The sequence below is a fragment of the Sturnus vulgaris genome, chromosome 2 (genome assembly GCF_052056855.1).
Source record: "Sturnus vulgaris isolate bStuVul1 chromosome 2, bStuVul1.hap1, whole genome shotgun sequence".
Classification (NCBI taxonomy): domain Eukaryota; kingdom Metazoa; phylum Chordata; class Aves; order Passeriformes; family Sturnidae; genus Sturnus; species Sturnus vulgaris.
The window spans coordinates 132,412-155,449 of NC_142244.1; the positions used below are offsets into that span (position 1 = coordinate 132,412).

General features: G+C 40.1%; 2 protein-coding genes across 7 annotated transcripts in view; one reads left to right on the top strand and one right to left on the bottom strand.

Annotated features, from left to right (window-relative positions):
* The window catches only part of CMSS1 (cms1 ribosomal small subunit homolog), a 220,715-nt gene that overhangs the window by 55,906 nt on the left and 141,771 nt on the right, over nucleotides 1-23,038 (bottom strand). The window lies entirely within an intron of this gene.
* Nucleotides 1-23,038, top strand: part of FILIP1L (filamin A interacting protein 1 like) — a 186,863-nt gene that overhangs the window by 23,938 nt on the left and 139,887 nt on the right. For all 4 annotated transcript variants that reach the window (XM_088156118.1, XM_088156139.1, XM_088156121.1 and 1 more), the window contains exon 2: nucleotides 17,264-17,406. The gene's annotated coding sequence lies outside the window, so the exon portion shown is untranslated. The remainder of the gene's footprint in view (nucleotides 1-17,263; nucleotides 17,407-23,038) is intronic.

Sequence of the window (23,038 nt, forward strand, 5' to 3'; positions counted from 1 at the left end):
GGATGTCTGTCTTAAAAGTGACAAGGATGTATAGTTTGATGGGTTTTGTTTAACTGCTTAACTTTGAGGCCAAGCCTCATTTGAATATTTATTTCATTCAAACTTACAGATGAAGAAAAATATATTCACACAATCTGTAACAATCTTGTATATAGTTAACATTTATTTGTAACAGCACTGCTTCACTCTACTTTTAACTAGCCTTTGAACTCCATCTCCTTAAGATGCCTTTGCAGTAAAAAAAGATGGTGAAGTTTGCAGACTGATTCGACATTACAGGTAGAGAGGAGCTCTTCACAGCTGGCTCACAGGAATACCCTCTGATCACTCCTTGGCAACAGCTGTAGAGATCCACCACTTCTATTAGCCATGAAGAAACAACAGGTGGGGGGAAAAAGCCCCCAGGTTAACGTGGTGGGTTTTTTCTATCTTTCATTCAGAGGTGACAAAGAGATACAGCTCATTATGTCTAAGACAGTACACAGCTCTGACCTCCTTATTACATAAAACCAATAAATTGCCTTCCTAAGGAAGTAGCACCTACCTAAATAAATTGTAGGCTGGAAACATCTTGCATCACCATGTCAGGACTTTTAGGTCATGCAGGCAGGTAAGTGCATTCAGAGGCAGGTAGGCAAATGTACCATTTATGTTCCAAAAACTTATATTATGTGGTTTTTCACAAACTTTTTTCTCCTGAAACATATTAGTTGGTTCATCCAGTTAAAAGGCTCCAGGATGAAACTGTGATATTGTGAAGGGAATAAATTGCCATTCATTTCGTTAGAAAGGATGATGAAGACATGGGAGGAACATCCACAAAAGCAGTAAAGGAAGGTCTACCATATGTAATTGTACTGCTCTGCATCGTTGTGTAACCTAGTATAAAACTGGTTCTTGTTCACTCCTTGGGCTCTCATCCTGCATCTGGCAACTTTTCCCATTCTTTGTGAGTGATCCTGATCATTCACAACTTTCTCACACCTCAACCTTATTAGCTCAGCCAGCCTACTGGGTGTCTTTACTGGGCCTTTGACTTATATAGGAATTTTTCTATTGGTGCAAAGAAATCCTGACCAAAGTTTTCAAAGAGTGCCAATACATATGCTTATGGCTAAATACAATAAATGTGAAAAACGAAGCAATACAGCAGTTAGATCCATTACATGCTCTTGCAGTGACTAATAATTTCTTTTTTGTTTCAGAAGATTTTTAAGAGTCAACTGAAGCATGGGAAAATATTTAATGTGATTTTCCAAAGCACTGTATTTCTGAAGCTCTGCCAGTCATGTAGTAGATTGAACACAGCATTACGAAGTATTCTCACATGTACCCACAGGGACTCTATGACACAGGTTATTAAAAGCCTTGTGAGATTCATTTACAATTCTAGGTAAAGCACATTTCTGGAAGTATTTCACTGGCAACTGTCTGAAGCGGTGTTTCAAAAACCAGAGTGCAAATTTCACAGCCTCTAGACCCAGCAATTCACATCCTATAAAATAGTCAGAATTTTTGTCTTTTGCAGAATAGCTGGAATCCCATGCTCTTGCAAGACAATTTTTATATTTTTTTTCCCCTAAACAATAAAAATAACAAGAGCTGTTAGCAGGTTGGAAGAGGGTCAACAAAACTAGTGTCACGCGCTTTTTATTTCCTTTCTTTCAAACTCCATGGGGAGTCTAATGATCAAAACTTAGCAAAGTGCGTAAGTATGTTGTGTAACAGGACTGTTAGATCTCTTGGCTTCAAACTAAAATGACTATAAACCAAAATTCCTATTATGGATATTTCTTGATGTTTGGTGGTCTGTTATGCATTCCCAATACGGATAGTAATTTTCATCCTCTTGCCATTAAGATTTCTGATTAAAAAGCATTGCTGCAATACTTCCATGAAATTACTGTAATTTGGGAATTTTTCTTTAGGAAAGAATGTAACAGAATAATTAATGTGTCTATCAATTCCATTCTCTTAGTTAATGCCAAAAGTGTAAGGGCCAAATTATAACCACTTCCTTGCTTTGGCTACCACATTGACAAAATGTCATAGAATCACAGAATAATTTAGGTTGGAAATGACCTTTATGTTGGACCCACAATGGCAGAAGCTTCATCTACTTCTGCCCACAGAGACCTATCCAAATAAACAGCAAAGACTCACAACAAACATCTGAAATAAAGCTGGGTCTTCCTATAAACATCTGAACTAACACTTCACTGCTGATCCACAAGAAAAGGGAAAGTAGACAAATTTTAAGCATATTTTTTACTTATGCTTAAGCAATTCCTGGTTGAAGCTTAAAAAGCTGGTTTTGATCAATGAAGTTCTGTTTCTCTGTGCTACATTAAGGAATGCCTCGCTTTTCTTTGTCTGATGAGATGGCCTGAGACTTGCCCCCAGCAGAGCCAATCTTTCCAAAGCTTTCCTTATTAAATACTTCATCTATTTGGAGGGTTCTTCTGAAAAGTAACCCACCACTGTGGATTACTACCAGTGACTAGCAAATGGTTTTGAGTTTCACCAGTGTGATTAAGAAAGGATTCCAGCCTGAGTGCCATAAACACCAAAAGCCAAATCTTAGTCCCACGGAATTCAATAGCAAACTTCCTACTGATTTTGTGGAATTCAGAACTTACTTTCTAGTCACAGACACTTATCTATTAAAAAACACTTATCTATTAAAAAGGAACCTGACATTAGACTTCCTTAATATATGTATTAAGGTAAAGCTTTTTGCTACATGTTCACAAGCACCTAATGTTGAAATTTTTCTTCCAAACGTAAAATTTCACATCATTTGGTATTTCTTACATAGGAATCAACCTTCCCACTCTCTTGGTATTTTACAAGCAGATCTTAGCATCATAAAACAACCACCACATCGTAAATACACACCACATCAGATATAGCAGACTTCTCTCAAAGAAAATGAATTCACAAATCCTGTAGTCAGTTGAGTAGTTTTTCCTCTAAATACCTAAATCAGTCTTTCTCTCAGTAAAGTAGCATTTTAGATCTTCACATATAACTTAAGTGAACATTATTTCTTAACGCCTCAGAGAAAATACTGATACTTAACAAGCTTTTTAAAAAAAACCAGACCCAAATCCCCCCAAATCAAAATGACTAATATAAGAAACTCAATCAGGAAATTAAGTAAGTTCCTAAACTTTTGCACATGGCTGGACTTGCCTCAACAGGCCTTATATGCATCACCAAAATATAAATGAAAGTCAGATAATCTTGTAACCATAACTGCAGATTTTATTGCATATTTTGAATAGTAATTTGCTTCCAAAAGATGCTAATATTTAATTTAGCTGTTTCATTTAGATGTTTCTTTCTATGGCTTTTTCAGAAGAAAAGAGAATTCCTTGATTTTGGTTATTGGCCCTGAAAACTGGGGTAATGTATTTCAAAGTCAGTCAAGCTGTGTCTGTTTTGTGGAGAGACAACTAACATCAATTGCACACTACAAAAAAACCCAATTGACTAGGTTTATAATTTCTCATATTTTAACACACTGAAGGCAAAGCACTTCTGGTAGAATATTAAAAGTCAACGTGCCCATATCAGATGTACTGCATGGTTAAATTTTGGTACTAGTCAGTGGTAACTGAAGTGCAGAAGTGTTTCAAGTACATTTTTAATTATGCAGGCAAACTGGGAAAAGATGACCAGAAAAGACCAAAACATAAATCAAGTTAACCATGTATAAAATTAAGACAAAGCACACATATGACATATTATCCTTTGAAAAAACCCAAGTGGCCAGATTTCTGTAAGAAGCAGTGCAGGTTTTAAGGAGCAGTGGGCACTGTCATTAGATGAGTCCTTACTCTGCACTTACACCTTCCACAACCACTTGATGCACCAGAAGGTGTTGGGAACTACTGTGGTCATGCTAATCCAAACCCCACACAATCATCAGAGTTAAATGAGAGCTGACTAACATAACAAGGAGTTAATCCTTTAAGTGAGATATTGTAGGGCTCCTGCTCGAGGGATTTCTTAATTGCTATAAAAACAATGTTCTAAATCCAGCTTCCATTGCTAGAATAAAAACAAATGCTGCTTCAGTTACCAAATTTAATGGTTTTAGTATCAATGTAAAAACAGGCTTCAAAATAACACTTTTCCAGAGGTCACAGCTCACAGATTCCAAGCAATCCATCATCAAAACCTTTAAAAAGTAGGAGCCAAATTTAACTTCAGCATGTGGTAAGATAGCATTAAACAGACAGACTGGCAGTAAAGGATTCTTACATAGGAGCTTACACAAAGCCCTCAAAAACATGTGTTATCATAAAACATACTTAGGCATCTCATGTGATCTCAGCAAGCAAGCATGGGTGAGTTCACCTCATATGGCACTAAAAATCAATGCTGAGATGTACTGCTTCCTTCTCCTAAAGCAATGATGAAAGCCATTCTTCTTCCCTATTACCTTCTCCATTGAGCTCTTCAGGCTGTTGTCTTCTGCTAAAGACATAAAACTTCAGCCTTGGCCATTTATTTGCACTAAAACATAGAAACTGATCCATCTTCTGCAGCTGCTAGCTTGTTCAAACCCCAATTTAAATTGCATTTGCCTCATCAGATTTCCCCTTTGGTGATACCTCAGTAATTAGTTTTATTTTCTCCACACAAGTCTGTTTTTTCTATCTTTTTCCTAATTGAACTGCCACAAGTTTTTCAAATGGGGGAAAAATCAAGCTAGAAACCTGTTTTGGGGCAAGGGAACTGCTTTTAATTTTAACTTTTAAAAATGCATGATATATGGGTCATCCAAACCAGCAAGATTTTAAAATTCAAGGGAGAGTAACTGTGATTAACAGATGGTTTGACAAGAACAGCGGTGAATAAAACCTAGGCACTAGGCAAATTCTAACAAGCCGAATTGACCAATGATAAAGGAAAGAGGTGATGGCATCCAGCTGCAAAATAAGCACCCCTTTTTAAAAGTTGTTTTCAAAACAGTATTTGGAATTTATTGTCAGATTTTATTTGCATCTTTTACACTGAATTTTATGATGGTGTCCGTCAAGAGATGAAAGTTGTCATGTAGTCTTACTTATCCTCTTATCCAAGTATTTTGGACACTGATTACAACATTATGAGGAACATTCAGAACTCTAAGGCACAGGGGCATAAAAAGGTTACTAAAGGTCATCCTTTCATAGGGGAATGAAGAGGCTTCAAGGAAGTACAGTTGGATGTTCACTGCTTGTCAATGCTCAAAAAAGTCACTTTGGCCAAATAATTTCCATCACTGCCTATCCATACCACTGACTCAAGTTCCTGCTGATCACCTGGTACCATACAAAGTCTAAAAACACACATGGTTACCGGTCTCTAAAAATTTTCAGTTTGCATGTTCCTCATCTATTTGATTTTAAGTGGGTCTCATTAGGAGAATAAGTGAAATAGGTCTGATCTGACAACACTGTCAAAAGAACAGGCTGCACAGCCCCATGCTCCCAGGTGCAAGGCAAGCAGCAAGGCTGAAAATGTTCTCAGCAGGGAACACACAGCCCCTCCCTGCCTCAATAGAATGGGGTCTGCCAGTCAGAATATGTCTGTTTTATATGCATAAAGGTCCTTATCATGCACATGTGTGTATATTTGCACACACACACTCATGTCCACACACATGGGCAATTCAGATTCCTTCAGCTGCTGGACTCACAGAGTCTGCCCAGTAGCCACTTCTGGATCCCAGTGCTCACAGCTGCTGGCACAGATCATCACAAACAAGCCCACTCCAGTTGCTGGCAAAGACCATCACACACATATCTAGATACCTCCAAAAAGTGCTCTGGCATTGACTCATCTTGATGGGTTTCATATCTAGACTCTGAGGCTGAGGCTCTCAGACAGTCCTGGAAAGGACTCTAGACTTGGTGTCCCTTCTTTTGTATCTTTAGTTAGTTTTCTGCCTGTCATTGTGCCCCTGTGCTCTTCTGGGCCTGGAGAGGTGGGACTTTGGTGGGCTGATGGCCCCAGTGATGGCCTGGGATGAGTCCAGGGCAGGGTACCAGTTGGGATCCTCTGTCTGCCTTTGTCTGCACTCACAAAATGTAGCAGATTGTCCCATACTAGAGTGACCTGGTGACTAAAATGCCCTGTCCTACCTCCAGATCTATTTTCCTTTTCAGTTAATTTATTTTTCTGTAATTGGTGAACACCTGCTCTTCCAACTGAGCATTTGGTATAATTTAGAGGAAGAATGAAAGGCATCTGTATTGGAAGTACAAAACAGAGGCACTTCATTTCAGACAAAACAATCCTCACAGAAAGCATGAAAATAAATTTTAAACAAATGCAAAGGTGAGTTCTCCAAATGCCAGTCCCCTTTGCTTTAGGAGATGCATTGAGCATTTGTCTGTGACCTCAAAAAAAACTTTTAGTTTACTATCAGGCAAAGAACTCCATAAACCTCATTCAATATTCACACTAACTGTGGGTACCTTCAGGCTGGCCCCACCCAGAGCTCCCAAGCTGGCTTTGCCACACAGGATGCTTTCAGCTAGTCCAGCACATGGCCTTGGGAGAAGAGGAGGAGTGGTGGCCAGCAGAGCAGGCAGCCCTCCCTGGCCCACACAGGCAGAGCTGGGCTGGCTGACCACGGTCCTGCCAAAAGGTATTTTTGCTTTCTGACCAAGCACTGCAGGCAGCAGCCCACTGCACTTGTTGGGAGTTGCTAAGCAGTTTGACCAATTCTTTCCAAGCATGGGGAAAATTACTGCTGCTTATGTAATCTGTCTTTTGCCAAATGGGAATCTAGGAGCTCAGCTGAGCTGACGTTAGCATTTAAGTTAAGGAGCCAAAACATTTTGCACTCTGATGCTCTTTTGGTTTCCACCATTGACTACAGATTCTAAAAAGTTACATCACAGTCCTAAATGCTACCTATAGCATTAGGATCAAGCAGGGTGTTTTGTTTGAGATAGAGTTTAGAAGGCAAGTTTTGGGAATACAGGGGCATCAAGTCACACATAGCAAAAGCAGCAGCAGCATTGAACTGTTTAAGCCCCATAGGGCCCAGGTACTGTGTGGCACCTGTTTATCCCATGTGACAATGGGTACCCTGCTGACCTGTGGCTCCTGGAAAGACACAGCCCCAAGTGTCTTCAGACGACCTTCCCAATTTGTTTCTTAACTTGGAAACTTATTTAACCTCTTAATTGCCAGCACATAATTGCATTGATTTACACTCACAGCCTGAGTGTAACTTCTTCCCTTGAAGGAGTTATTAATTTTTATACCACTTAATATAAATACATATCATAGAAAGAAGATGTATATGCCAAGAAAAGAAAACAGATAATTAAGAAGGACCTCTCTCAACAAAAACAGGATACTGATTAATTGAAAGCCCATTTCATAATCTGTCAGGAATTGGCAGCAATGAGTATTAATTTCAAAATAATAAGCATAAAATAAATACAGAAAACAACTGACGGAAGTCCATTATGGAAGTCTTTTACAGTAAGTCTTTTCCCAAATCGTGGAAAACTTTAAATTTGTCAAGACTATATGTTCTTATCAGGTACCAAAGCTGGCTTATAAACTGCATATGAATTAAGAACAAAACAATGGCAATAATCTTCAGATTACATCTGTGATGAGAAATGCCTCATCCAAAAAGAGGATGCCAAACCACCTGATGCTCCTATAACTTGAGTTTGGGTCAATTCTTACTCTCAGTCAAGTTTCTACTAGCTCGAATGAGAGTTGATCATATTGTTGCTCAGAAAACCAACGTCTCAAGCTTAGAAACTTAACTCTTGTATATGTACAAAGGAAAAACAGTCTCTTCTGTTCATCTCATGGAACCTTAAAAGAAAACCATGAGGGCATACTGATGCAAAGAGGTGTGACAGAAATCACTAGCTCCCTCTTCTGTAAATACCTTTGGTTAGCAAAGCATTTCTTTGCCCTTATATCTACTAAGTGATGACTTCAGCAAGATTAAGGAAACAACTGAAAGCTGTTTTTAATTCAGAAACCCCTAAACACTGTCCAACAAGAAGCAAATGCAACTAAATACAGGTGGGTGTTTTGTGTATCCTTCTTCCCTAATTAAACTTTAGATGCCTTGTGAAAAGGATATGTAAGTGGTGCCACCCCCAAACCAGCCTCTGGCAGTGTCACTTCTGTAACTGAAAGGGTTGAATTTCTCTTATTCTCAAACCCAGCTTTCTGTGACAGCAGAAAATGCTTTTACATTTTTCTTACATGCACTGCTAATAAACTAGATTAACAGGTTTATCACTCTCTCATGATTCAGTATCAGTCAAGTTTATTTTGGTAGCAATGGACTTCTTCCCTTTCACTATTTCCTCCAAAGCTGATCTGTATTTTCAGCTATAAAAAAAACCACAAACAAAAAAACCTAAAGAAAACCAAACAAATCAAACAAATAAACCAAAAAAGCAAGGCCAAAGAGATGTAAAGACAAAACAGATTTGCTTTGTTTGATCTGGCTAACCATAACACAGCAACTTAAAAATTCTGGCTTTTTTCAATACTATATTCCACCTGAATGCCACGTAGGGGTAGGAGTGAGAGAGCCTTGTGACACTTGCAGACACCTCAGTGCAGTTTCCTGTGTGATAAACGGACTCATATCAGTCAGTAAAGCTGATTCTCAGTGAACCAACGACAGGTGTCATCAAAGTAACAGGAACTCGTAGCAGGGAAAAACTGCGGCTCAACGCCAGTGTCAGTGTGTCTTGGGCTTGACTCATTTCTAGATATGCCAACACACCTCAAATTGTCAAATTTACTTTGACAACACTATGGACGCCCCTAAAATTATTTCTGTAATAGCAATAAATAAAAGATGGAGTACTGTGAGATTTGATTCCAATCAGTCTGATAAAAATCTCACTAAAAAAAGAGAAAACATGAGGAAAACAAAGGAGAGACGGCAGATTTTGGCTATGGCTGCTGTTGCTGTTGTTTTGCTGCACTTTATTTTAACTAAAGCTACATTTTTAAACACTGACGGAGCTCAGTAAAATTTAGTAGCTCTAACTAACAGTTAATCTTGGTTAGATTCTCCATCACCTGAAGTCCTTAAATCAATATTGGACGCCTCCTCAGAAGATAAGCTGTAGCATAGCCAAGTTTATTGAGCTGTATAAAAAACTACTAGATTAGGCTCTCTGGTTTGTGTTTATGTAAGATTGAAACCATGACATAATGTCTCTAACCTTAAGTATCCACTAGACTATAGAATATCCAAAATTCAAAGGCCGTATGTGGGAGCTATTGACTCTAGTGCACCAAAGGTGAGCATGTAAAGCATTATACAACAAACAAGAAAAAAACAGTGCAGTAATTCCAACAGGGACAACTTTGCTGAATTATGGAAAATTACTGCACACGCTATTACGCTGCAAATACAGTGCTGAAAATAAAATTCACATCTTTTAACAAGACAAACAACTACAGAACATATCTGTCTTACCAGTGCCATGGCAACTGTAAAAGAAAACACACACTGACCTGAAATAGTAGTAACTTCTTCCCGTTAAGAATATTGCTTATAAGGGAACGAGCAAGAGCCGGCTGACCACATATCCATAAAAGCTGGGAATGTTTTCTCTTTCCAGAAAGTGTTTCAATGCCTTTACTATTTTTACTAAAATAAAAATAAAATAAAACAACCAACCAAAAAAAAAATCAAGAGAACAAAGAAAAGGTGGGTTTGTCACTGATTTTACGGTCCCCAAATACATGAAGCTAGCAAACTGAACATATGCACACTTCAGGAACTTTTCATAATCCAAACCATCCAGTTTCCACTTGCCTCAGAATGTGCTGATAAAAACAAACTCCCTTAACCAGACCCTGAGCCCAGAGGCTAATCTAAGCCTGTCGCACAAGCATCCCACTCCTTTGTCTCACTGAAGAGACAATGACCTGCTCACACCAGTAGGCTGACAAAGTAAAAAAAGAACAGCTGCATCTGCCCACCCAGGGATTAACTGGTATTTCAGCACTGTCTGTCCACCAAACAGCTTTCACATTACTAAGATTCACCACTTTAATTCCATTAACTCCAGTGAATTTTTAAGAAATGCTATACACAATTGGATGGACCTGTAAGAAAGACTGTACCCGATTGACTGGAGACTCCTTCCTAAAGAAAACCTTGTACGGGATGTTTTACAGTTGTATCAGATATTGTCCCTTATCACTGCTGGCAGAGTTCAAAAGAGAGAGAAGTCCTGAAAGTAGCAAACTTCTAAAAATCTGGTATAAAAATCAATGTGGAGAAAGGAGATTATAATCAGAGTGTCTAGGGAAAAATCCCCTAAATGTGACCTGTGACACTGTCAGTCTTATTTGGTTGTACAGCACCAAAAGAGCTTCTAAGTGGATGTAGCAGATGATGGCTATTGTCCAATGTAGTATTCAATAAGGAGAACAGTGTGGAGTTGGATGTATCCAAGCAGAAAAGGACACACATCTAGTCATTATCCAATTTTCAAGCCACAAACAGTTTGAATTTGCTTGTTTAACCATAATATATTTTTCTATTAAAAAATTACTATGTATGTATGTTCACAAATTCTCCACATGTGAGCAAAAATCCAAAGCAGAAAATCCTGCCTAGAATCAAGTATCATTTACCATCTCCTACAAAAAATATAACTGTAACAGAAATAACCTTACATACTGCACTGGACATTTAAATATTGTCTAGCAAGCAAAAATAAGAGCTAATACATATACTCACGTATACCCCTAGTGTCTTTACTGTGACTAACACAGAAGTCTGATTTACAAGTACTTCATAAATTTATGAAAACTAACATGGAAACTGTTCTGCAGCTCAGTGACCTGTTGGAACCAACTCAACACAAGTGCTGTGCACACAGTCCTTCCCCGTAACAAGCCTGTGAATCACCAAATGGGAAGGGAAAATGGCAAAACAACAGGTGTGTTTTTGCATTTAAAAACCAAAAACATTTTGGACTGCTATTCTCTACCCTATTCCCTGACTTTCTAAGAGCTCTCATTTAAACACCTAGAATAACTTACTCCAGTTCTCCAACCTGAAAGTCCTAACAGCTGCTGCTGTTTGAAGCATCCAGAACATTACTTGAATATACTTTGTAAAAATGGCATTAGCTAGTAAAAGCAAAGCTTTTAAAGTTTAGGGGAAATAGCCTTGGGGTTTTCCCCTTCTGAGAGCTTAAAGTTTTATAAGTGAACCTAAAGGACTGCCAGACTTCTAAAGTGACAACACATTATGAAAAAATTTCCTATGTGCTTTGCAAATTTGAATTCAGCCACATATCACAACTAACATCAGGGTTTTTAATATCAGCTCTAATGAAATATAATTCTCCAATGACATAACTGTGAAGTACAGCATTTTCATTTCACTAGCTGGCAGAATGGTTTTGGCCTTATTATTATTATTATTTCTTATGCAGGGCCAAAAGTATTCTAGGCCCTGCACAGACATGCCTGAAGACAAAACCTTTTCCTTGTATCTGCTGTAAACACAGAGGCCACAGTGTATTCAGCTTTACAGAACAGATCACGCATTTTCACATGACTGGCCAAGTCACACAGTAGGACACAGCAAAAAGACAAAAATGTAAGAAATAGTTTGCCTTCATCTTCTCTACAGTTTCACTAAATGGCTTTGAGTAGGATTGGATAGTTTCTGGTTTGGGAGAATGTCACTGTTTATTAAAAAAAATCCTGCAGTCAATGAAAAAATTCCAGTCATCATCACAAAAGCCTGAGCGGAGTGGGGTGCAAGCTAATGATTAAAATGATAATCTTATTTTTAAATCTGGTTCTTCCTGAGGTCACAACTCCTCTGGTGGATGAGAGGGTGTTTATTTTAGAATTGATACATGCACAGTTCATAATGGTTTAACTACACACCAGTAAAAAAATAAAAAGCTCCCATTTGCAAATGACTGAACTAAGGATTTAACTGAGAAGAGCTCTGCCTTCTCTAGACCCTGAAAATGCAAGAAACAGGGGTGAGAGAAAAAGCTACACTTCTCTCATCAGGGCCATTTGATGACTGAGATGAAATCCAAGCATGGAAGACAGAAGTCAGAAAGAGAAACTTGCCTACTCCAAAGCCCACATGTAGTTGGTAGGAGCATCTGACATGGGCACTTTGTTCTGAATTTGTTGTGGGAACAAGCAATAACAATAACCATGTTGTACTCACCCCTTCCTTCACCTACACATCCTGCTCAATGTATGTCTCTTCAGGTCTCCAATGGTGTTACTTGGGAAAGAAATTGCCTCAGCTTGGCTGTTGCCTGCACGTTGTGCTTTGGGACAGAGCAGTGACCCTGGTATCACCAAGTGCTCAGGAATACTGACACTCCAGGGACACCTCCACACACAGATCCAGCTCCATCTTAAGAAGGAATTTCTAAGGGGTGTCTCATGGCATAGTTCACAGTAACAAGTCTAAGCCTGACCTGCTAAAACATACACAAAAGGGATAAGCCATACTGACAGGTACAAAGGGGACGCCTCTGCAGTGGTGATATCTCCTAGTGGCTGTCACGAGTGGAAAGTAACAGGACACAATCTCTTTGTCACAGGGCTGAAGCACACTCAGCTTGAAAAAGACTAAGAGCCAGCCTTCAGCACATTAAATTGAAAGGTGGAGAGAAAAGCTTCCAAAAACATAAAGGGCAGATGTCTGGTGAGAGTTAACAAAAAGGTTCATCTGACGGGTTCATTTGTCAGCTTCTTGTATAAGTCTTGAGATAACACCTTGTTGGATTCATAAAACACAAATGCACTAGATCAGCAGCAATTTCCCCTTTGGACTGGACTCTAATCAGGGTACCTTGGTAGCCTTGCCCTCCTTTTGCATCTTTCTGAAAGCACATTTTAATGTGGGTTTGCAGACTCTGAACTGCAGCCTGAACATGGTTTGAACTCTTACTGAACCACTAACAGCTGCACATTCCCTTTGAGGCTACAACAGGAGCTGAAAAGAAATCATGTTTGATTTTTCCACTTTGGGGGGCAGATGAGAAGAGCTCACATAATGCATTATGGTGCAGCTTGCAGTGGTGGTGGTCTCTTTTGGTGCCACAACTCATTTCTGTGAAGATAACTATGCAGGATGAAGTAAGTGCTATCCTTCAGTGTCTCTAGACTGCTGACAAACATTACACTGCTCTCCAACACTGATGGAATACAGAAGAGAAAACACAGAGCATGACTTCCCAAAAACGGGCAAAAATTTTGGTCCTCTCTGGAGGATGTTCTGGGAAGAGGCAGAGGATAAATGGGGTCAGAACAGCCCTTCCCAGCTCCATGCAACCAAGTGTAAATCAACAGTAACAGAGATGTTACCTCTGAGGGGCTGTGTGAAGCTTGTGGCAGACAACAGCACAGTAGGGAAAAAACTGCAATGCATATCTGCTCTCCACAGCCAAGAGATCACAGTCAGGATGAACACACTTGCTGGAAGCTTTGCTTCAGAAGGGAGAGAATCAAAACCATGGAAGGATGGCAGGGTTTGTCTCACTGTAAATACCGGCATTTATAATGGAGAACAAAGAGTCACCAGATGCCTGTTGCAAGACACTCATGGTTTGCTTTTCACAATGTCATTTAATGATGTTTGTACTAAGATTTCATACAGTAGTAGTTCTTTAACTTAAGTAATTACATTTTCTGCTTGTAGGAAATGGTCTCCTTTGACCAGACCAAAGGAGCCATTGTCCCACCAATCATACTGCATAATCAGCTACTAACATTTGTTTTAAGGCACTGCCATTTCTTAGAACTCTTACCTTTTTATTAAAGGACAATGAAAGCCTAAAACCAAGAGAATACTCTTCCCCAAATACATCCCCTTCATTAGACATTGAACAATAAATGGCATAGGAAGATGGCATAAATAGTTACAAAACTATCTAAAGCCTCTGCCTATGAACTCAAAAAATACTAATTTTCACACAGTTCTAGAGTCCTAATACATAAAGTTATACTAAAGCAATATTAAATCCTCTACATCTTCCATCCACACAAACAAAGCAGTCCCCTCCTATCCCTCCAAAGCTTCCAGCCTCAAATATCCTGGCATAAAACGATCAGACAAAATAGGTGACTTATGTTTTTATTGGTTCCTCCAGACTATGACGACATTTCCTAAAACACTGAGCCAGGAAACTGTTACCATCTCTGAAAAAGTGGAAAGGGTCAGGCTATTTCAAAGGATGTGTTTGCTAAGAGGCCTTTGTTATATATGTATAGGCCACTTAAGATTTTGTTAATAATAACAAAAGTATTTTGCATTCCCGTAACATTTCTAGCTCCAAGGTATATTGTCAACATATTTGTTATATTGTGTTACAAATTTGTTCTTGTATTTCTTGTGTTATGAAAGTATTACCCCTTTTCACCTTTCTGAGAATTAAAAGAAGGTTAATAAACATGCCTAAGATTCTGTAAAGTAGGATAACGATTCCAAAATCAGAATTACCCACAGATCCGTATGCATTCCTAATCTCAGGCTGTTATTGGAGAGAGAAATTAAAATGGTCTCAGCTTATCACCATTATAAAAATGAAAGACCTGGAAGATTTTTTAGATTTATCTCAGCTGTGTTGGACTGCATTTGGCAGCACAAGTGAGGTCAGGGACTTGCAGGTGGGGTCAGAGATCCCTTAAAAAAACTCTGTGTTATATGCAAGCACTAAACCAGAGCAACCAGTACTCCAACAGGAGCATAGCACAATGCATGCAGGACAGAGAGATCTCACAGAGACTCTTCAAAACTTTCCAGTTTTCTAGCACATGCTACATGTATATAGCTCTTCGTTTTGGCTGCTTTGTCAGTAGGTCTGGGAAATATCAAGGGGGACACAAAAGACTTGCACTAAAGCTTCGGAAGTAAAGACGCTCCGAAGATATTACCCCTTCTTTTGTGGCCAGAACAATGTCACCCACAAACCCAGTTCTAATCCCGACTGCACAAGAATACATACAAAGGTCAGCTCCCTAATGCAGGAGTGCCAAGCAGATAGTACGATTTGTTTCACAGAGGAGAGAGCTGAGGCATCCTAAAGGAAGTACAAGTCACTCTGTTTTTACTGACTAAGGAACTTCACTCATCTGTCACATCTCAAGCAATCACAGTCGGGTGAGACGACAAACGCTGCAGGTAAAAATCCCACTATTGCATAGTGCCACCTCCTGGGCAAACAAGACTGGAAAAACATCCTCATGTGTCCCTTCCCTCCTGCAGCATCCAACATTTTAGGGTTGCCTCCCAAGCTCTGGCAGGCCAGACATTACCTCTGTTCTCAAAAAGCAGGCTACGAATTAAAGAGAAGAAGAGCAGATTGTTTACAGCTCTCCCCATGAAACACGAGCTGCAGCAATCCCACTCTTGAGTGAGGCTGTATCTGCATAGGCAAGCACCACACAATCCCACAGGATTAAGTTCACTCTGGGTTGCTGGCTAATCACAAATTAGCAATCAGGGCTTCCTTTCAACATCCAAACAGGAAATGGGAGTGGAGGAAGTGAAAGCTTAATAATTTCTTGCATGTTAACAAGTTACATGAGCCACTCCAATAAAAAAGCTTTGCTAAGTGAACTTAAACCTAGCATACAGTCTGCCCAAAATGGCAAGCATTTCTCTTTAACACCAAGCAGTCTGTGCATTTTGGAAAGACAATGGATGCAGACATTTAAATCAGCATAATTTAATTTCCAGGATAAGAGGACATCAAGCAGTGATCGGAAGTTGAGGATCCTACTTTATTGTAGTCACTGGTGTTGAGACTACAACCCCCAAACCAAACCCACGGTGATAATCTTGGCATCCCTCTTGAAATTTAGTAAAAAAACCGGCAACATTTTAGTTATCACAAACTGTTAAATCCATAATGGCCTCTGACAAAGGAGCAAGAAAATCAGGCCTAACTTGAGCTCCATTTCTTTCCACTATCTTTTAGGGGTACTGTACTCTTTGGCTGTGGACACTGTAATATTTACCTGGCCACACACAGTTAAGTGCCAGGAAAGCTGGGAAATGTAAGACACTGACAACCCTAAAATGACTAAAGGAGCACAGGACTTTCAGGCCTCCATGTCAAGCACAGCAAGGAACATCTCTCCATGTTTAGGTTATGAGATCACAGCCCCTGGCAACTGGAAAAAGCCTGGCCCATAATACACTCCTAATTTGGTACTATCTTCTCAGCAGGAGGAGGAAAAACAATTTTGTGCAACTGTTGAGCAATTCTCAAGAGTTCAAGACAGATGAAAGGCCAGTTTCTTGGTTGCCTAAAGATATTAAGACAGATTAGGGACAAAAGTAAGAGGACTTAAATGGGTGGATGTAGACTGATGTTTTGAGGGAACAAAACTGCAAGGTAGAATCCTTTGTTTTTTATGGATGTTGCCAACAAAAAAAAATGTCTTGGAAGAACTCTGCAGTATACAAAGAGATTATTTCAGTGGGCTGCATGAAGAACAGAACAGAAGCAAAGGAATTTGGAAAAGAAACCCCGCTGACAATATAACCACTACACAATCTCATTATCTCCCAGGGATGCAAGCAAGAACAGACACATAACATAGATAGTTACCATGGCCCACAATAAATTGGCTACAGTAAATAAGGAGCTAAAGCTGCTTTTTTTGTGTGGGTGCCTGATCTGCATTATGGAGTGTGAAAGTTTTCTCCCTACTTTCAGCAGCAGAGACATGGGCACTCCTAGTTCCAGTGCAGCATTTACCATGAAGTGTTGTCTGCCATTAGCTGCCTCAATGTACTTGTTACACCGTGCACAGAGCTGCAAAAGCAGACCTTGCTGTGGACTCTTATATTATTGTTCTGAGCAAGAAAAACAATGGAAAAAGACTGTTGTACATGAACATCTAAATTTCCATCCTGCATCCTTCAGATTGTTTTCACAGTAGGCATTCACTATTTCCAAGGTGTGGCAGGAGCCAGAGCAGGTATTTAATCAGCCTGGGTTTTAAACCATCTATTTGTAAAAACTCTCCAGAAGAGTTATGAAAGCTGAAAAGCTAAGACTGCTGCGTTTGGTGCTAGGGTGTCTATTTCATAAGACATAATCATTGGTAGGTATTAAATCTGTCACTGGCAACACCAATAACTCCTTCTACAGTACTCATATTGTGACCTTGCACTTTAACACTCGTGGTATCAACTGTGTCCAAGAGTTATTTCTGTGGAGTCACTAACTAACCATTTCTTTTTTAGGATGTTTGCACCCAGGGCAGCAACGCCACTTCCTACTACGTGATAAAGACCATGAGGACTTTGCAGGACTGTCACCTGCACCATTGCCAAAATGACGGCATCTGCCAGAACATTCAGGTTTCCAGACTGTGATGCTCCAGCAGGTTAGCTAATCTTCACTTAACTTCTGTTAAGTACCAAATGGTTTTCCTTAAGCCAGAGACTTCTAATTTTCCTTCCCTCTACTTCCAGTGAGAGAGTTAAGAGTTTCCAAACAAGGTTCTTTGGCAAGGAGTGCTGATGAGCTTGTATCCGTTTAGCAGCTATCACTCTATCAACAATCCACTGTCAAAAAATGGAGGAGGAATTTGCTTGACAACGTGAGGGGCAAATTATGATGTGTCCTTCTTGCCCTACATTCATGTAACATCCAAGGCTCACATGTGTTATTCACTTTAGTGTGTAAAGGAAGGTGTAGTTGTGACCAGTTTCTCTGGATCAGACACCAGGTAGCTGTTAAATAATATTAAGAATGATTTCATCATGAGATGCTTGTACTGGATCTCACCCAAAACCTTTTTATATTGCATCTATTACTGTTTTGCTGCAAATGTGGTCTTAAAGCAAAGTAAGAACTTTGATGACTATATGCATGAGATCATCCAGAAGAGGAAACTGCATGTTTACAGAGGTGTGGAAACCCTTGACAAAACAGATTATCTTTTTCAGTCTGTATTCCAAAATAAAGGTTTTCTTGGATGAACTCAGGAGTTCCCTGAGTTTTGTTCATGGAGAGCAACCTAATGGGTATGACATCAGGCTAGGGGATGCATGATAAAAAGAAAAAAAAATCAGCAGGACAGTGCAGAAAAGCCACAATTTGAAAATCTTCCTGAGGGTCAGATACTTAGCAGCTTTCCAAGTTAGTCTCTGGGAGCCCCTGACTCAGATGTTGAATTCTGTGAGGAATATAACTGATCCTTGTGTGGAGTTTTCCTCCTCAAAGACATATTTCCAAAGGTTGTCTTTTTTATGATGACTACTGGGCTCTGTGTTACACAAACAGAAGAATGACAAGAGCAGACATGCTAACCTTTCAATTTATATGGTAGCTGTAAATGCTTGTATAAGCTCAAAACAAGTGGTAGTCTTACTAAGGAGGCCTCCAGCTCTCGAAGCAGCTCACATATTTAGGTGGTGGTGGAAGGGAAGGGGCTCTTAAATCTTAAGTAGAATTTTAAAGTTAATTTTCATAGTCTAAAGACTTGAGAAGGTAATGATAATTTGTGGTTTCCTCTAGAATACCACTGTCATTGTGGTCGTGTTGAGTTATTTGCATAATCTGGTTCCTCTGTACCACAAACATACAAAAATAGGAAATATTTCTGCTTTGCATCACCTCTGCCAGTGAGATATTGCCTAGAGAGGGAAACGGAACAGCTGTGGAAATGACTGCTATAAAGGATATCAGCTTCCATTTACACCCCTTCAAGTGCAAGTGACAACTGTAAACGGCACCTAAGATTTGAGCACACAACTGTGCCAGTTAATAAGTCACTAATGGAAAAAGATGAAGATTTTTGTTTCGCAGGTGCTGCCCTGCACTTAAACTTTCAGTGCATATTTTCAAAGGCGTCTCATTCCCAGCTGCACACAGATTTACAAAATAAGAGATGTTAGCAACTTGTTCTCCAGTTTGCAGGGGTGGCTGGAAAATTAATGGAGAACGTCTACCTTACTCCTTTGGTACAAGCAGGTGTAATGGAGAATTCCCTTCTGCCAAAAGAAACTACCTGAGGAACAAAGTAGGAGTCTTTCTCAGCAAACTCTTTGACTTTTAATTCAGATGTTATGAGGGGGAAAGCCACCAGTGAAATGGAGAAGCTAACAGATAAAAATCTCTGGAAAGTCCTCTCTGCTCAGAGCTCAGGAAAACTCAGTTATGCAGGGAGATATGGCATGAGCCCCACACTCCCCCAAGATGCAAGGGACTCCTTGAGGGTGTGAGAGCTGCAGTCCTAACCAAAAAAATTATTTTGTCTCTATTAGTCTGGCAGACCTAACAATGATCGTCTCAGCTTCTGGGCAGGGAAAGCACGTGTTGGGTCACACACTCATGTCATGCTGGATCACGGGGTACTGCCTGTGGTTGGAGGACTGTGTGACAACAAGAGAAGTGTTCTGGCATGGCTGAAACACCCTTGTTAAAAGGCCTCCTGTCAGTAGCAGGCATGACTGACTGGCAGAAATCTGGCTTAACTAAGTAAACTCCATTTTGCTCCTCATCCCAAAGACAGGTGTGGCTGGTTGAGAAATCAAGGCTCAGGCTTCCCCAAGGCCCTGCCCTGCCTCCGTAAAGGGAGGAGGAAACCCAGCTGCCTGTGTTGCAAACTGGGCATGGCCCGGGTTAAGCTGTTGGGTAACGTGAGGTCAAACAAAGCCTCGTGTGATGATCGGATGTTCACTGCATGCACTGTGCCAGGAATGGTCAGTGAGTCACACAGCTCTCAGGAAGGTGCCTGGTCCACTTGAAATAGAGAGACCCAAGAAACACCACTTGCTTTTAGCTGAGGATCAGACAGTGAGGACATACGGCAAAGTCACCCAGATGCTGCGGAGACAAAGGGCATGCCAGGCAGCAGGTTTTCTAGGAGACAGCCAGCCAAGGAGACTGCATCTGACCTGTTGTCTGTTTAAGAAATACAGCCTCACTGTCTTCTGTGTTTTATCTCATTCTCATCGTGGGTTAAGCGAGGCACTCAGCCTATTGTTCTTGCCACGTGATAAGTAACTAGCTACATGTAAACAAAGCAATTAAGCTCCATAAGGAACTGTTTGCCCTTCAAAGCTGAAATAAACTTTGCAGTTTGTTTGGGGAATCCAAATATGGTAAATTACCGACAGTTAGCTAAGACCATGGCATTGTTTCCTTCACAGAAAGGGCTCCTGGAACACGCAGCACATGCTGGAAAATCACCTTTCCTACTCTTTATCCTGACATTAACCATCTAAAGACCCTACTGCGCTCACTGCTAGCTGCCTTTTGCTGAGTATCACCTTAGCATAACTAATTTATGATAATATATGGTAATTCTTATCACAATTTATGGTAAGAATAGAGAGAGAAGCTTCTTAGGCTGGCACAGCTAAACCCCCGCTCTTCAGCTGTAAAACCAACAGGCTCCATCAGCACTCCTCCAGAAGAACACCTCTCAGTTGTTAACTCCTTAATCTATTTGGTAGTCAGGCAATTCAGTAGGGAGCAGCACAGCACAGAAATACATACCAACTAATTATTTTCTTATTAGCTCTACTCCTGTTACACCTAAAACCCCTAATCAATATCAAACTGTCAACTTGTTGAACAGAATATGCACAGAGGAAGAAAGAATCCCATCCCAAACATCTCCAAGACCAGAAGGCTGGACACTTTAAAACCAACACACACATCCAACACAAAAAACCTCAACTCTCCCACTGCTAATGTGAGTGTTCAGCTTTGTAGGCTGAATTTATATATTCATAGAATGCATAGACAAAGTAAAAAAAAAGGACCACAAAAATAAAAACAGAAAGGAAACATTACTAAATCCATTCGGGGCTATTAAAAGCAAAAGTAAATATGCATTCTGGCATAGCACCCATTCTAATGTTCACTTCTATATTGTAAATGTGCAGTTTCTTCCTTTGCAAAGATTTAACAGATTTCCCCAGTTACACACCTGCACTGCATCTCTCTGTGCATCTGAAGCACCTGAGCTGAAGCAGGCAAACGGCTGAGGGAGGAAAACTAGGAACTGGGTGGAAGAGGACATAGTGGACTGTGTGCTGAACCCTGTGTCAGAGAGGTCCCAGTACACCAAGGGGAAGGTAACAGCCTGAAAGGTGATGTCAGCCTTCTGTTCACAAAATTGCCACTGGAAATCTGGGAGTTAAAACCACAGTCATGGTGGATCTTCTTATATCCATTAGTCATGCTCTCCCCAAACTCTGCTATGTGGTATCTCTGCTTACATTGCCTTAGAAACATCCCAGCCTCATGATGAAGTTACTAGATAAATTGTGAGTTTTGAAATACAGCTAGACAAAGATTAAGAAAACAAACTGTCTTACTATTTATTGTAGTGCTGTAACACGCACATCTCCATCTCTGACGAAGTGAAAAACACAATTTTGTGCAACAGAATGGCAAGGACAACTGCTGGGAGGCTGAAATGGCTTGTTATGGTGGTGTTATCCAACTGACATATAGCTGTGGGAGACTGGGACATAGGCTGTGCAGGTGCTCTTTCCAGTATATTAACAGAAGAAGTACAACTTACATATTAAAAAAACAACCAAAAAGAACCCAAAAACCAAACCAAACCAAACCAACAAACAAAAAAACCCCAACAAAAACACAACAAAAAACCCCAAAACAACGACAAAAAAACCCCACCTCTAATTTGATTCACTTTATAAATTCTGAGTGCCAACATGGAAGGCATGACCAGGATAAAAAAGATAAAAATAGCCTTAAATTCTTCCTGAGAATCACCCACCCTCATCAATACTACTCGCCATCAGATTTTTACAACTTACCTTCTCTATTCCTTGCAAATACTTATGGGCACACCTTCAAAGCTGCCCATGTACAATGGAAAATTTCTGAGCATCCTATGTAAGAAGCAACAGTGCCAGGAACACACAAAAAAACCATTCAACTGTTTCTAAATCAAAGTCCAGATCAAGTGCTTCTTTTCTGTCCCTCAGGTTTCTACTTTTTTGACTACTGAAGGGAATCCTTCATTCAGCAGAGACAAAAAGGCCTAAAGCTGCTTCTTGAGATTTATCTTAGGGTGGGATAAGTTGGGAAGGGATGCAGGCCTAGGGTGGAGCTTTGGAGACACATAGGGACCTGGAGAGTTTGGGACTCATCCTATGGGAAGATCAAGTTAACCCAGAAGAGATAGAAAGCTGTGAAGGGCTAGACTCCAAAGCCAGGGGTGAGAGGGCCTGGGACAGACTGTAGGACAGTAGTTGGTTCCTAGTCTCAGTTAAACTGGGGTCTAGGGAAAGGTCCAATTCTTCTTACAGCCTACACAGGAACAATATATGAGGTCTGCAGCTTTCTTGTAACAGTGTAATTGCAGTATAGGAATTCTGATTGTGAAGGACTTGAGATTGGAAGAAAAACGAAAGCTGCTTCTAGACACATGCAGTGAATAGACATGCCAAAGCTCAAGCTTTCAGCAAATGGGCACAAATACTTTCAGCAGGACCTACTTGTCCTTTGGACAGTTCAGCATCCATCCTTTTCAATACAACATTTCAGAGGAAAATATTGTAGGAGTGCAGGTCAAGATGCACTCTTCAAAACCTACAGTGTAGTACAAGCATTTGGTTTACCCTTATTCCTTACTTGAACATGGTGTGCCTCTGCCTCATCTAATCTCTGTGCCCTCTTTCATTCTTTAATTCTTGGCTCCATTAACTATACGCTCAGCTCTTTCTGTTCTGCCTTCATTGTCTCTGATTTTCTTCCTCTTCACTAAAATAGCTTTTCCTTCTTGCATGCTATTTCCCCACAAAAAAAAAAAATCATAACATTAATCTGATTTCACATGTGTAGCACAGTTCCTTTTAGTTTTGTATTCCCCACATTTTTCCTTCCACTGACACTGTCCACAAGCCCTCTGGAACAAAGTCTGTTCAAATTTGAACTGTGTTTAGCAAAGCAGCACCCAGGAGATTGTGATTGGCCCCTCAGTATGCCCTGGACAAAGGCACCGAACAACACTGGTTGGTTAACTTGCT